General features: G+C 40.1%; 1 long non-coding RNA gene across 1 annotated transcript in view; it reads right to left on the reverse strand.

Moving 5' to 3' along the window:
- LOC146762001 (uncharacterized) overlaps nucleotides 1–4312 on the reverse strand; it is a 100495-nt gene extending 96183 nt beyond the window's left edge. Inside the window, exon 1 of the long non-coding RNA XR_014942810.1 lies at nucleotides 4231–4312. This is a non-coding gene — a long non-coding RNA (uncharacterized LOC146762001). The remainder of the gene's footprint in view (nucleotides 1–4230) is intronic.
- Between the last annotated feature and the right edge of the window lie 12339 nt (nucleotides 4313–16651).

Below are 16651 nucleotides of genomic sequence, written 5' to 3' on the forward strand. Positions count from 1 at the left end.
ATTTTTTAGGGGGAAACCTGGGTTAGATATAAGGCTTATGATACACTGTGAAAACAGGATATTGATGTAATGATTTCTCCTAGCTTTAAACATATTTAATCTCATAATAACTCATTGTGGCACCCGTGACTGCTCAATCTGAATCTCATAATAATTGGTATGCAGGGAATCAGTGAAATGATTCAGGAAAAGATCAAAATGTCTCAGATGTTCACATGCACAGTCCTGGAGATAAACATTGGACCCCAAAGAGCATGAAAATTTCACAAGATATTTTAGAAACATGATAGCCTACTGAGCTCATGAGAAGGAGGCAGTGACTTTCATACAGACCTATTGTGAAGCATTCAGAACAGGTTAGAGCCAGCATGTGTTCTCAGGTAGGACCTCCCTTAAAAATAAACTCTATTGCCAATATCAGTCATTCCTAGAACACAGTCAGGAAGAGACTTTCAAAATTAATTCATCCTAGAGAATTATCATTTTGGAGAAGAATAACCTACCTCATCCCTAATGTTCAAGGCTTGTCTAGTTAATGGCCCTCCTAAATTTGCATACCAATGAATAGTCAGTTTTTGCTATATAGACAAGTTTTTCTTTAGCTTTATTTTAGAGTTAAAACAATATTATTAAAAAGCATTCCATTAAAATATGTATAAAATTCACTAATTTTTTTCAAACTAGGAATGTTCTCCTTTTACTATCTGTTCCTTCTGCTTCTTATATCGAGCATGAAGTGTGAAAAATTCTCTATATCCCTCATTTTTTTAGCCATATGCCAGTGTAAACAATAATTGAGCCTTTCTGAACACATTATTATTTCCACTGAACAGAAAAAGTCCATAGCAAAGACACAGAACTGAAGCAGGACAGAGAATCAATCCAGCCTTGGACGCACAACAGGACCACTCTCTACTACTCATCTTATTTTCCTCTGGAAAGAAGTTTTAATCCAGATTCTTGCATGTGAATCCATTACTTCCCTTTTGGGCTTTTCACAAGCCACTAGGCTAACCTGACACTAGCCTAGCTGTTGTGCTGCCACCAGCTGCTGCCACCAGACATCTGGGAAATAAGCTTGAGAAAGAAGGGGGAAAAAAACAACAAGTGAGCACGTAGACACCTGTCCTGGAAGAACCCATGGGTCTTTCCTAGTAATTTTTTTTAATCTTAAAACATCTGTAAAGCCAACAAAGGCAATGACAAATCTTTATTTGAGATACAGGCACTTAAGAACAAGATACCAAAGAAAGAGGAATTAAGTCACCTCAGCAAAAGTCCAGAAAAAAGCATGAGGTTGGGAGCGCAGCCTTCTCCCTCTCAAACTTTGGTATGCCAGGAGGGGGAAGAAGGGGCAAACAGCGGCTGCTCTGAATGTATACGTACGCCCGGAAGCACCAACAAGAGGAAGAGAGAGAAAGGGTGGATTTGGCTTCCCTGCCCTGAGCACTCAGGTGCTCATATATTGGTTCAGGATGTAACCTGCCAAATCCACTGCAGGCATCTATGCTAGCCACTGCATCTTGAAAATATTCCTGTTGTGCAAATTCTAAATTCCATATCAGAAAAAAAGTCTTAAGGATATTTAATGGTTGTTATTAAGATTACTGGGCAGCTAAATGTCATGAATTCACTTTTTGATCCCAAAGGTCTATTTCTCAAGTCATCAACCAATGGAATCACCTTAACAAGAAGAGGGAACACCATAGGTTTCAGCAGTTTATGGGCTGGTTTGGCCCAGTTCTGTAACTAGCAGGGAGGAAGGATCTGCAGATCCGCACATCATAAATGTGGTTTCCAACTACACTGGGGAAAAAAAAATTAAAAAAAAATAAAATAAATCATGAATAATTCTAGGTGAAAGTCACAGGTCACTTTCAGGAAGCTGTCATTTCCAATTCATTCCTTTACTTTAACTGTTTTTGCTCACATTCTGCAGGTAGCAGTAACCTCTTCGATGCTCTATGACCATCCACATAAGAGATACAATCCATATGACTAAGCAGAGAAAAAAGGAGCACTTTATAGAGAGACTGTTTACTTCAACTGTCAATTGTAGGGTGTTTAGCACCAGCCACAAGTCTCTAACAAATTAAAATTGAATGAGAGAGTCTGAATTTGTCGTGTTTCCCTTTCCTTCCACCTTCATCCTCAAAAATGTAATTCAAACCTTTCTTTGGATAAACAAAATATAGAAGAATCTTTACAAAGCTTTATTGATTTAGAAAGCCTATGAAAGGGAAAGACACTTGAAAAGTGGCTTTCAGCATTCTTTTAAAGCAAAAGAGATTATATGTGCTGGAGACAACACTGTTAAAAGAAGTAAGTAATAATAAAATAACGCTCTCCTCATTTCTTCTTCCCTGTTGCTTCAATCTCTCATACTTTCACTTTGTAACTTCTTCCAGTTTTTTCCTCAGTTAACACTTGGTTTTATAGCCCAGCCATTCTGTCTTTTACTGCTTAGCTTGTGTTTCAAATCTGTGAAATCTCACTGATTTCAGATTACAGAAAATTATGTCGTTTCTCTACAACACTTACAGTGAAATTATGTGCATGTTGCCTAGTTCTGTGGAAGAAATGCCCTTAAATTTAAAGCTGCTGAAAAAAAAACATTTGGTAAAATGTGCTTGGTATTTTAACTTAGATGAGCAAATTCAAATTAGAAAATCTCTTCCTAACAGAAAAGATACTGATTATTTATTTAATTATTTATTTTCCCAGAATCTATGTCATTTGTGAGTTAAAAAATAAAAGTGTTAAGCCTTTTCGTGTTGAGCATCCATTTGTTTCAGGTTTAGGTTTTAAGAATTACACATCTCAGTAATGGAATTTGAACTTTATTCAGGACTATCTTGAAAGTATTTTTGTTGTGCAAATTCTAACTTACTACCTCATAGAAAAAAAGATCTTAAGGATATTTAATAGCTGGCATTAATTAAGCCTACTTGTCTGCAAAATGTCATTAATATTTTCATTTCAGCTGATAGCAGATATGTCTATATTTGCATCTCAGAAGTACAGTCCCACTTGCTTGACATTTGAACTGTTTTGTCAAACAGTGGAAAATGAATTCACTTTTATATAATAATAATATAATAAGTCAACTCATACTGCTATGTCTCTTCAAGGTTCAAAGCATGTTACAATAGTAAAACTATTCTTTCCCTCATACAGCTGAAATCATCAGAGCAATGTTCTGACTAAATTGCATATAAAACATTAAATTCTTCATAAATTACACTAGAATGTACTATATTAAAATTAAATGCTTCTGTAATAAAGAAATTTATCAATTACTAAAACCAAATGTGTCTAAGATGTCTAATAATGTATCTGTTAGATAAACCTTGGAAACTGCTGTTCGTTAAATTTGAAGATATCCAGAAATCTTGCTAGTTACGTTACTTTATCAAGGATTCTTCCACTGGAGCCATCACTCCTCTTTTTTGTACGTCTGAGTCTCTCAACTGAATACATTTTCAGATTGGTAAACTTTACTATCTTCATTCCATCCTTAATGAAAAGTATTACAACTGCTATTACAATAGCTTAATTCTTGTATTTTCACATATTTGACTACTGTATCTTCACGGATTTGCTCGTTAATTCAATTGTTAGGATTCCAAATTTTTCAGACTGACCTAATTCCAGAGTTCATTTTAATATTTTATTGAGATTCCTGTTTTCAACAATAGTTTTAGAAAAATTGTTTTCCTTATTGTCTCGCTCCAATTTGTAGGAGGGAGGCAAGGTTCTTTGATATGTGTATACCCGGCGTGAGATTAAGAAGCAACGGTTCAAATGTTGGTCCAACCAGTTTATTAAAGTCCTAGCCGTTTTTAGGGAGACGGGTAAGGGAAGGTAGGCGATAGGGAAAGTAGGAAATATAAGCAAGGAGTCTTTGCAGATAACAAAAGAGATATAGTCACCACCGTGGGTCCAGCGAGGTACACAGTAGGTCCGTTGATCTCAGGAACTCGTCTGATCACCGCGGGGGATGGGAGACAGCCAGGGAGCTCTGCAGCAAGCTGGTCCCGGGGTTCTTCCGACGAGGTTTTCCCCTCAGGGAATTCTCCTTCAAAGGTGTCTTTGGGAGTCTGTCTCCAAAGTCCCCAGTTTAGCGAGGGCCTTTTATCCCCCATTTCGGTGGGAATTTTTCCTCTTCGAAGTCTGAGAATTGCAGCTCAGCATTTTTGGGGGAAATACCAAACTTCCAAACAAACAGGCAAACACTTCTCGAAAGATGATTTACAACCAGCTTTTGTGACATTCCTGGCCACAGATGGGCCAGCAAGGAAGGAAGAGGGGGGTCTCCGTTGCCGGACACAAGCGTTATCGCCTTCTGCAGTGGTCCACTCCTTCGAGCAGCACCCCTGAGAAAGACTGCTCTTCCCATTTCTGCTTATCTTTGCGGTCGTAAGCAGAAACACTATGGCACAATGACACCCACCATCCGTCCTTCAGGATACTTATCAGTTGTCAGTCAGAGTCTCATCATCAGGAAGGCCTCATGAAGCAAGCTTTGAGACAACAAAAGAAAACCAGTTCTGTCTTTCACACTTATAAAACTAAATTTATGACTACAGAGTTCAAAAACTGTATTTTTTCTTTGTGAAGATGCAACACATAGCAACAAAAATGACAGGAAGTTTTGTTGTTTTTTTTTTTATTGTCCAGCTTTTGATGTATTCCAAGGTAGTGTTAAAATAAAGATATTTCTCTGAAATTATTTACTTAGGGAAATGGAAAATAAATCAGATTCTAATCCAAAATGCTATAATGAAATTAACTAATACAAATGGGAAAAAGTCACAAAAGGTTCAAAATAACTCACAATCCTGATTTATTTCTATGAAGTATTGGCAAATAGAATCCTGAGAAAGTTGAGATGATCATCATTCACTTAACATCAGTGGCATACATTAAGGAAACATTTATATTATATGTAATAAATCGCAATCAAACCATACATGGCAAAATATTAAACAATAACAATTCATTCAGTCTTTAAAGCTAACTGAAAATTATGGCAATTATAATGAGATAAGATGTCTGGAAAAAGTAGGAACTCAAAACATGCATCCCTATCCTGTTTAAAAAAACTGAAACTATATGTCTTCACATCAGCTACATTGAACAGAGAAACAGTTTGAGGTTTTTTTTGTTGTTGTTTCTGTGAAACTTTTAAAGTCATACCTTTGAAAAATGAAGAAGCAAAATAGCTATAAATGATTTTAATGGCCAGTAAAATGGATTCCTGTGTGATTTTATGGCTGAGTCATCAGTTCTTCTATGAAAATAATAAAATAATATTCTGCTTATTTTCAGATGTAAATGGATTTCTAGGGCTGTTTTTATTGCAACTGTTGTACCTTCATCTAAAAGGATTTTGTTTTCTGAACTGATCACTCAATTTATTTATTTATTTATTTATTTTTTTGTGGGGTCAATCTGTCTTGCCCTAGGTGAATAAGACTTTTCACTGTATACTGTCTAGAACACGAGCTATCCAATTTCATTCTAATAAGGCTTTCAGTGCTATCTCTTTGGACACTCTTCATGTTTACATTTAACAAGTCACATTAATGAATGAAGAGATGAAATAATCTGCATGATATGATGGAAGAAGAGTACACAGAATGCAGCAGAGAAAGCAATATTTTGTTGCCTATCTCATAAGCTTTCCAAAATACAGTCCTCTCATTGTGGGACATTTTGTTTTCTTTATTGCAACTCTGCCTAAAATGTGCACTGTTTAAAATGTCTACAGCCTCTGAAGAACATACCGGTACATAAATGTGTGAAGGAAACAGAGGAGTTCCCTTCACGTGTATCATCTGATACTTTTTAGTTTCACACTACCAGAAGGTAATTTCAGCGCAGAATTGAAGATCACAAAATGTGATTCTACTTTTAGGTCTCGTTATACCTGGTAATAAAAGCATGTTCTATAAAACTTCTCTCAAAGATCCTCAACTAAAAGGTACCAAACCTCCCTGTACACTGAAATAGTCCCTGGAATGTAGTTTATCACTTTCATGTGCTTACATGCAGTCCAACTTCAGTAATAATATTTGTAATAAATTCAGCTTCAAACACCAGTCAATTGAAGCATTTCTATTGACTTGCGGAATCAAACTCTATAATCCAGAGATGGGTTATAAAGCAGGTATGTTTATTCCAGCGTTGCGCAGCGCCGGGTGCAAGGGGGATAGCTCCTCCAAACTTGCACACCGTAAAGAGAAAAGTGTGTTACAGATATAGGTTAAGCTAATACATAATCAATAGTCTCCTCCTTAGTTTGATTACATATTCATTACATTCCCTATGGCCCCGTTCCCCGCAACCCCATTCCCTCATTCCCCCTGACCCCATTCCCCGCGACCCTTGCCGATGTTTTGGGGTGAAATTCTTCTTCTGTTTTCTTCTTGGTGTTATCTGCTGGTACCATTCTCCCACGTAAGCATCGTCTTGCCCGGGGATATCTAATCCTTCTTCTTGTCAGAGGTCTCTGGACAGTTTCTTCTTATCTTTATTGCCCTCTTCTCTGGTTTTCTTTTGACTAAGTGTCTGTAATTCCCCTTTTCCCTGCCCTTTTAAATGTAAACTATCTACAGTTACCCTTTGTCTTGGTTTCTGTGAAGTTCCCCTTTCCCTTTCTATAGCAAAGTGTTACCTTACCACCATTTTGAGGCTTTGCTCACTCTTCAATTCCCCCCTTTTCTTTAATCTAGCAGGCTTTTACCTGCTAGATTCTTAATGGGTCTCAAAATAGGCTCCGCTCTCTACCTTTTGTCTCAGCTCATGTCTCTTCCAAACCTCATATTCCCTTCCGGTACCTTGGTACAAGCACATAGAGCACTTTACTATTATACAGGTAAAACTTATTAACAGCACCAAGATGGCTATAATGATTCCGACCAAAAAGAGCTGCTTTACCCATCCTAAATTTGGTAACCAGCTAGTGAGTGTATCCCACAATCCTTTTTCCCAACCTATGTTATCCTGACTTGCCTTGTGCAACACCTTTGTTTGTTCCCAAATTTTCCTCAAGTCGGTTTCAATTCTTAGATCTTTGTTTAGGTACACACAGCAGCTCTGATTTATTATTGTGCATACCCCCCCTTCTTTGGCTGTTAATATATCCAGTGCCATCCTGTTTTGAATCACCACCTTGGATAAGGAGGATACCTCTTCTTGGATTGCTCGCAATGCATCTGTTGTGGCATTTTCTACTATTTCTAAAGTAGCTGAGATATTCACAATTGCCTGTTCTAGTTGTGTCACCCCTAGAGATGGAATGAGAATTCTTAAGAAGCTATGAAAGCCTGTGCTGTGCACTAAGGGATTGTATGTGCGCCTAGTTCGAATCCAGGGAGTTCTTAAAAGTCCTCGTGGGGTGTCTTCATGTACTGTAGTTTGAGGTACCAAATATCCTACAGTACATGTCCCTGTCCAATTTATAGGTAATGCTTTTCGAGCATGCCCATCCCCACACAGCCACCAATACCCATTTGGTAATTTACATGGCTTGGGCATCTTTTCTTGATAGGCAAATGATGTAGCCATCCTTGCAATTCCGAGAATATTCTTATCTGAGACCCAGTATGATGCCTCATCTGTTCTAGGGTCGCATCCCGTGCCTTGTGCCCATTTCCCAATTCTAACAATCCCTGTTACTATTCCTGAATTCCCATATTCCCAACTACACCCTATGCCCGTTAAGTTTCGCCATCCCACCCCCACCCCCTTATCAAATTTTCTATCTACAAAGATTGACCTAGTAGAATCTAAGATTAGCAACTCAAACCTAGGACCTTTCTGTGGTTTGTCTTGTTTGTCTTCTAGACCAAACTTACATTTCCCATATTCCACCCAGCTTGGAATTGTCCAGTTTAGTGTTGCCACCCCATACATAGGCACTCTTCCCTCTCCTCTAGGGAGGGCCGTGCATATCCAGCAAGATTTATTGAAAGCCTGGCCAATTTTCTCAGTCATTTTCAGGTAGCTGTTCCCATGCCAGGCTACGACTGTTGTCACGGTCATGCTAAAAATTACCAAGCTGTTATACATGTTTTTGGATTTTGATCTTCAGTGGTCCTTCCTCTTTCACCGTCCACTGTTGTCTGGGAGCTTTCTTCAGGCGGGTGTGGTGTATCCAAGGCGTCAGTCCTTTCACCTTTGCTGCCGTGTGGGTGGTCAGGAGCACTTGGTAGGGCCCACTCCACTTTGGTTCCAGAGGTGAATCTGAGAGGGATTTAACATAAACATAGTCGCCTGGTAGTATATTATGCACTGGGCTATCTAGGCCCCGTGCCCTGGCCCCAAGTACTGTTTTTTCAATTTTCTTTAGTTGCTTTGTCAGATTTACCATGTATTCATTCAATACTTCTTCCCCAGTTTGCATAGAGATTCCCTTTTGTACAGGGTAAGGCCTCCCATAAAGGATTTCGAATGGGCTCAGTCCTTCCTTGGTTCGGGGTTTGGTACGAACTCGTAAAAGTGCCAGTGGTAATGCCTGAGGCCAGGGTATCCCAGCCTCTTGGCCCAATTTCACTATCTGTAATTTGATTAGGTGATTCATTTTTTCCACCTGACCGCTGGACTGCGGCCTGTATGGTGTATGTAGCTGCCAATCAATTCCCAATAGTGAACTTACTTGTTGGACCACTTTAGCATTAAAGTGTGGGCCACGATCTGATGAAATTGCTGCAGGGACCCCAAACCTCGGAATAATCTCATGTAACAGAGCCTTTGTTACCTCTCGAGCCTTGTTAGTCCTACAGGGGTACGCTTCTGGCCATCCCGAAAAGGTGTCTGTTAATACCAATAAATATCTGAACCCCCTTTTCTTGGGAGTTCTGAGAAATCAATTTGCCACTGTTGTCCCGGGTAATTCCCTTTCCCTATCTGCCCTAGAGTGACTTTATGACCTGACTTGGGGTTATTCTGTAAACATATCTCGCATTGTTGTGTCACCTGCCTAATTGTGGAATACAAGTTCCGGGCAATTATTCTTTGGGCTAAATATTTATGCAGTGCCTCCACTCCCCAATGAGTTTTTCTGTGTTCAGCCATTATCACTGCCCACAGTATAGCCGTGGGAATAATGATTTTACCTTGTGGGGTAGTGGCCCATCCTCCCTCTCCCACTTGCCCTCCTAGATCTTCTATGAGAATTTTATCTTCCTTTGAGTATCTGGGTTCACTATCAGTTTGGATTTTACCGTCTGGAATTAAAGAATGCATTTCCACCGGGTCTTCCCTTGCTGCTCGTTTTGCCTCTCGATCTGCAAAAGCATTTCCTACTTCTTCCGGCATCTTTCCTTTCTGGTGTGCTCTGCAATGCATAATAGCCACCTTTCTTGGTCGATGAACTGCTTCCAGGAGCTTTAAAATTTCCTCGGCATGCTTAATGCCCTTTCCTTGTGTTGATAATAGTCCTCTCTCCTTCCATATTGCTCCATGGGCATGTATCACACTAAAAGCATACTTTGAATCTGTCCATATGTTGATTCTCTTTCCCTCTGCCAGCTCTAATGCTCGAGTTAGAGCTATGATTTCTGCCTTTTGTGCAGAGGTATTTGGGGTCAAGGCTTTTGATTCTATTACCTTGTTTGTAGTTGTCACAGCATAGCCTGCTTTGCGTACCCCCTGCAGCACAAAGCTGCTACCGTCAGTATACCAAGAGTCCTCAGCATCTTCTAGTGGTTCTTCTTTCAGGTCTGGTCGGCTGGAACACACCGCATCAATGGTTTCCAGGCAATCATGCAGTACTGGTTCTCCCGAGGTCCCACTAAGGAAGGATGCTGGGTTAACCATATTAGTTACTTTTATTTCCACATCATCTTGTTCCATCAGGATAGCTTGATACTTAAGGAGTCTCTGCGGTGAGAGCCAGTGCCCACCCTTCACTTCTAACACAGTTGAAACAGTGTGAGATGTCAAGACTGTGATTTTCTGCCCTAAAGTAAATTTACGTGCTTCCTGAACGTTTAATACCAGTGCAGCTATTGCTCTCAAGCAGCTCGGCCACCCCCTGCTTACTTCATCCAGTTGTTTAGAAAAGTATGCTACTGCTCTTCGATAAGGCCCCAAGTTCTGAGCCAGGACTCCCAAGGCTATTCCTTGTTTTTCATATGAGAATAGCCAGAATGGTTTTGTTGTGTCTGGCAACCCTAAGGCAGGAGCCTGCATGAGCTCACGCTTTAACTGTTTAAAGGCTCTTCTGCTTTCCCCATCCCAAGTGAGAGTATTGGGGTTAGTTTTTAAAAGTGCAAAGAGTGGTTTTACCAGAAGTCCATAGTTATGGATCCAGAGTCGACACCAGCCTGTCATTCCCAGGAATGTGCGCAGCTCCTTTGCAGTCCGGGGCTCGGGGGTCTGACAAATGGCTTCCTTCCTCGCTGTTCCCAGCATCCTTAGTCCTGCTGTGATTTCGTAGCCCAAATAGACTACTTGTCGTTTTGCCACCTGGGCCTTCTGTGGGGAGACTCGATACCCATTAAGCCCCAGAAAATTCAGTAGACTGATAGTCCATGTTACACACTCTTCTTCCGTTTCAGTAGCTATTAATAGATCATCTACATACTGTAACAGAACTCCTTTCTCAGAGGGGCGTTCCCATTGTTCCAAATCCTTGGCTAGCTGATTCCCAAAAATAGTTGGGCTATTCTTGAACCCTTGGGGAAGCACTGTCCATGTCAGTTGTGTTTTTCTGCCGGATTTAGGGTTCTCCCACTCAAATGCAAATAATAGCTGACTCTCTGGACTTAGGGGTAAGCAGAAGAATGCATCCTTTAGATCCAGTACGGTGAACCAAGTCAATTCACTAGATAGTTTTGTAAGCAGTGTATATGGGTTTGCTACCAGGGGATATAAATCTTCTACTATTTTATTGATTGCTCTCAGATCCTGTACTATACGGTAATTCCCGTCTGGTTTCCTAATTGGGAGTATCGGGGTATTGTATTTAGATTCACATTCCACTAATAACCCGTGTCTCATGAATTTATCAATTAATGGTTGTGCTCCCTCTCTATCTTCTATCCTTAGGGGGTATTGTTTAATTCGTGGGGGTTGAGCTCCTTGCTTTATATTAATTACCACAGGAGGGGCGTTTTTTGCACGCCCTGGGGTTTCCGTTGCCCATACCCCTGGATAGACCTGATTACTGATTTCTTCGGGCATCCCTGTGTTTTCGGGAGTTGAATTTGTTGTGATCAATGCTAGGCTCAGTACCTCAATTAAAGAATCATCCCTTACTTTAAACCGCATCTTTCCTGCCTCAAATTTTATTTCTGCCCCTAATAATTCTAAGAGATCCCGTCCTAAGAGGTGATGTGGTGAGTCAGGTAGGTATAAAAATCGATGTATCCCTACCTGCTTCCCCAATTTATATTTCAGAGGTTTTAGGAAGTAAGCCTTTTCGGGTTGACCAGTGGCCCCTTTTACAGTCATAAATTCTTTACTTAATGGAGTTAATTCTTCATTTAGTACTGAACAAGCCGCACCAGTATCTATTAAAAATTCTACACTCTTCTGTTTCTTCCCTAGCTTTATCTTAACCAGTGAATCCGCCAGGGTAGACTCGCCCGGTTCCAGTCAATCCTCCTTTACGGGGGCTTGGAACTTAGTCCATGCCCCCCTTTTCTGTTTTCTCAGTGGGCATTCATTTTTCCAGTGTCCTTTTTTCCGGCAGATGGCACATTGGTCCTTTTCCAGGGGCTTTCTTGTTCTGCACATTTCACCCCTCCCTGTCCCTTGCAAAGCTGCAATCAGTATCTGTCTGTCCTTTTTCCTATCTTCCTCCTCCCGATTGCTAAACACTCTCCAAGCTACTTCTAGCAAACTTTCCAAATTTCTATTGGCCGGTGCTGGTAATTTTTGTAGCTTCTTTCTTATATCCCCTGCAGACTGCCCTGTGAATAGTGACACCAACTGATGAATACCTTCCTCTGAATTTGGATCTAGGGAGGTATGTTTTCTCATTACATTCCTCAGCCTTTCAAGGAATTCCGAGGGAGTCTCCTGGGGACCCTGTTTCACTTCAAATAATTTAGACCAGTTCACTGTTCTAGGGATAGCTCTTTCTACTCCCTTTATTACCCATTCTCGGTATCTCTCCAAAAGCTCCCTCCCATGATCTGTATTTGGGTCCCAGCGAGGGTTTTGTAATGGGAAATAGTCTTTAATATCTTCATCTGTTCCTCGCAAATTATCCTCAAGCAGGGTTTGTGCTGTTCTTAGAACCAGTTGTTTTTCTGTTTCGGTCAGTTGATCCAACAGCAACTGAATATCATTCCAGTCTGGTTCAAATTGTCTAACTAAAAACTGCATTTGTCTTGCTACTTTTGATGGGTCATCTCGGTAGTTTTTACAAACCTCCTTCCAAGATTCTAAGTCAAATGAAGAGAACGGAACTTTAACTAACATTGTACCCCCCTCTGGACGTACCACTTCCCTCAACGGAGCTATTGTTAACGGCTGCTGGCTTCGGGTACGTGAGGCTACTGGGGAGGCAGGAGGCTCAGGGGGAGAAGGGAGGGCCGGGGGTGAAGGGGGTGAAGGAGGATTAGAATCCTCAAGAGAAGGCATTTCTGGATCTAGTGGGATTTCCTCATTTCTCACCCTTATTGCCCGCTGAACCTGGAGATATTCCGACAATTCTTCAGGCTCCCTAACCTTGCCTGTCTTTGTGCACTGCTGTCCGATACTACAGGATGAGCAGCAGCGTTTTATTTTACTTTCTTTTGCCTCCCGCCGTACTTTTTCTATAGTTAGTACAAAAGGATCTTGTGGCGGTCCCATTCCACACTCTTTCTGCCATTCCGGGTGGTTGCGGAGGGTGAAGAACATATCTGCATATGCTACCTCCTCCCACTTATTTTCTCTCCTCAGAAACAACATAAGCTGCAAGATTGTATTATATTTTACTGTTCCATTTAGAGGCCATTTCTCCCCTTCCTCCAGCTTATACACCAACCACCACTGATTACAATATTTAATCAAGTTTTTCCGACTCAGGGTTCCTCTTGATTTCCCAGCAATATCTCGCCAGTGTGCCAGTATACAACCCAGGGGTGTGCGCTCAGGGACCTCTTTGCTCTGTGATTTCCCCATCGTAACTTAATATAAACAATCGTATTCTTTTATAAGTAAAACCACTTCTGACACAACAGTATCGTTATGACTTATGACCACGTACTTTACAACAACCGGTAACTAATAATACAAAATAAACACGTATTAAAACAAAGATAAACAAGTATTGGAGACAACTTTCGCTTCGTCCGTCCCCGGCCGTTTCCCTCGCGGGAGGACGGAACCGCGGGTCGGGACTCCGCACTCGCCCCGCAGCTGTGCTGCGTCTCACTCACACCACACTCACACGACAATTCAAACAGAATTACAATATATCATTTGTTAAGCTTAACCAAAGATGTTAAGAACACCGGTGCTAGTTGTTGACTTAGGCCACCTATATAGACAGCGCTGTACGATACCAATTATCCCAGGATTACACAAATCACCCTGTACCAGAGAAAGCAGACAAGCTCTGCCCAATTAGCAATCACCTGAATGTGAGCAATAGCTCTTTTACCATGCGTACGACTTACTGGCCCCTTTGAAGGCACTCCCTAGGGAGTCCTAACCCAGCCGGCAACCTAACCTAACCCGTGAGCTCACGTCCCTAGGGGGGGAGCACGCCGACTCCACTGTGCCCTGCGTAGGACGTCTCCTCACGACTTACGGGACCCCCGTTTCCCAGTTTCACATACCTTTCCGCCGACAGATGGTTCTTGTCTGCTCCTGCAGTGATCAGATGAGGGAGGGGAGTCCTTCCGAGAAATCTCGGGGCGCGCCAAAGGCGTCCCCCTTCTCAGCTGGTCCCGCAGCCAAACAGAGGTAGTCCCATCTGGGGTGCCAAATTGACTTGCGGAATCAAACTCTATAATCCAGAGATGGGTTATAAAGCAGGTATGTTTATTCCAGCGTTGCGCAGCGCCGGGTGCAAGGGGGATAGCTCCTCCAAACTTGCACACCGTAAAGAGAAAAGTGTGTTACAGATATAGGTTAAGCTAATACATAATCAATAGTCTCCTCCTTAGTTTGATTACATATTCATTACATTCCCTATGGCCCCGTTCCCCGCAACCCCATTCCCTCATTCCCCCTGACCCCATTCCCCGCGACCCTTGCCGATGTTTTGGGGTGAAATTCTTCTTCTGTTTTCTTCTTGGTGTTATCTGCTGGTACCATTCTCCCACGTAAGCATCGTCTTGCCCGGGGATATCTAATCCTTCTTCTTGTCAGAGGTCTCTGGACAGTTTCTTCTTATCTTTATTGCCCTCTTCTCTGGTTTTCTTTTGACTAAGTGTCTGTAATTCCCCTTTTCCCTGCCCTTTTAAATGTAAACTATCTACAGTTACCCTTTGTCTTGGTTTCTGTGAAGTTCCCCTTTCCCTTTCTATAGCAAAGTGTTACCTTACCACCATTTTGAGGCTTTGCTCACTCTTCACTATGAATAAGAACATCTATAGTACAAGCCACAAATTTAAAAGTGAGGTTACTGAGGGTAACTGCTCTGGTAAAAGCATCTCACTATTTAATTATCAATGCCAGTCTGACTTTAAGTTCCTTCTGAGGTTCAGTTAGAAGATGCTGTACTAACTGAAATAGATCCAGCTAGATTCCATTATTAAAATGCAAAGTAACATGGGTATCTGTAAAGCAATTGTAGTTTGTTTTATGGAAGAATGTGCCAAAATATTTGTAATACTTCTCTGAAAAAAAAAATAAAGTGCTGCTTATTAAACCAGTTAAATAGGTTTCAAACATTCTTCTTCCATAATATATGTTTGAAAATTAGCTTCTATGTCAATGTTACTAAATCAGTTTAGATTTGTAACAAGCATAGAACGTCCAAAAACTTAATTAGTTCAATCACAATTAATTGAAAAATTATCAAAGGGAATGGCTTTCAAGGGACAGAAACCTATTTTCATAGACTTTGTAGAAAGTCTAAGTAAATATATGGAATCTGCAAAATGTCTTGCAGTAAGTTTTGCTGGCAAGCTCTGCAGAGTTCTGCTGTGCTCTTAATTTGAAATAATTTCAGACAGAGGGCCTTCTTCAACATAAAACACTTTCTGTGTGAAACATCTACTGTTTAAGCATAGGACCATCATTAAGAACTATTCAAGTACCATTATCCGGAAGTAGTGACCTTCTAAGAAGAAAAAGTACTTACTCAAAGCTGAAAATATGGTTAATCTTGAATGAAAAGAAGAAAAAAAAAAAAAAAAAAAAAAAAGGAAGGAATGGGGGAAGTGGGAAATTGCTGCACTCATTTGCAGTACCCTCCTTTCTGACAGAAGCATTCTAAAGTTATACAACTGCCCAGTGTTTTCTACTAATGATCAAAAATATTAGCATGCTATATTAAAACACTACGCATGATAGAAAATAAAGTAATAAAGTTTCATGTATTTAAATGTTTTTGGCATTATTAATATTAGCACATACTAAGATTCCTTGTATACATCTTCAATTTCAGTCTTTCTGTTCTACAAATTTAAATGGACAGAAAGAATCTAGCAAAGTTGTTCAAGATACACTTCACCAAATAGAAATTTGTCAGTCCTGTTACAGGAATATGCCCTAACCTGCAGATATAATATACCAGCACCTCCAGAAATGGAGGACTCCTCAGTATGTTATAAATTTTAAGCTCCTTTTTACAGTCTTTTAACTCTTACACAAGAATCTGGAGAGGCAACATATATTATTTTCTGTTTTCTAACAGGGTAAGTGTAGACTCTTATTATATATCCTTACCCTATTTCATTATCTCATGCAAGCTTGTATTTGTTATTTATGTCCCTACTCTGTACATCAAAGAGATGTGAACAACTGCCCTTAGATAAACATATCCTTAAAAATACCATAATCTTTGGGGTAAAAGTGACCTTCTAAATTAGGCTCTGAATCAAGAAGCTGAGACATTAAATGTCACTTAAAAAATTAAAAGAGTTAAAATGTCAAATTTCCTTTGTGAGTATGTGAACTACTTTAATTCTCAGTACTTTATAGGGTCTGTATATTTGTTGTATTTATTCAAAAAATATTTAAGCTACAAACCCATTTGCAACATTATAATTCATTCACGGATAACTTACTAAAAAATCCCTATCTCAGTATATTCATTGGCTAGTAGTTGATATCATTTCTCAAGTTCAGTCTGGGGATTTTTCCAGAATATTAGCATATTCCTTCAAAAGAAAAACATATTTTAGAATTCTTACTACATAAAAGTAACCTGTATTTAGTTTATTTTGAAAGGGCATATCCTCTAAACACTGTAGTAGCTCATCCTCAGTTACTACTACTTATTATGTTGCATCAGCAGTTATTTTATTTTGACACGAGGAATATGAACCAGGAATCAAATTACTCCGAAGTGTCTGCAACACTATTATCTTAGCAATGACTTCACTTATCAAAATAAAGCATATTTTTTATTTCATATGTAGCCTGGGGTCTCAAGGCAGTTTTGTTCTGAAGTACTTTGGCACCAACAAAATAACAAGAACAGAAAACTTCATATAGGAATATGTACAAATTGACAAAGCTTAACTTAATTATG

This window comes from Coturnix japonica, chromosome 2 (assembly GCF_054131305.1).
Source record: "Coturnix japonica strain WE chromosome 2, WE-NBRP24, whole genome shotgun sequence".
Classification (NCBI taxonomy): Eukaryota; Metazoa; Chordata; class Aves; order Galliformes; family Phasianidae; genus Coturnix; species Coturnix japonica.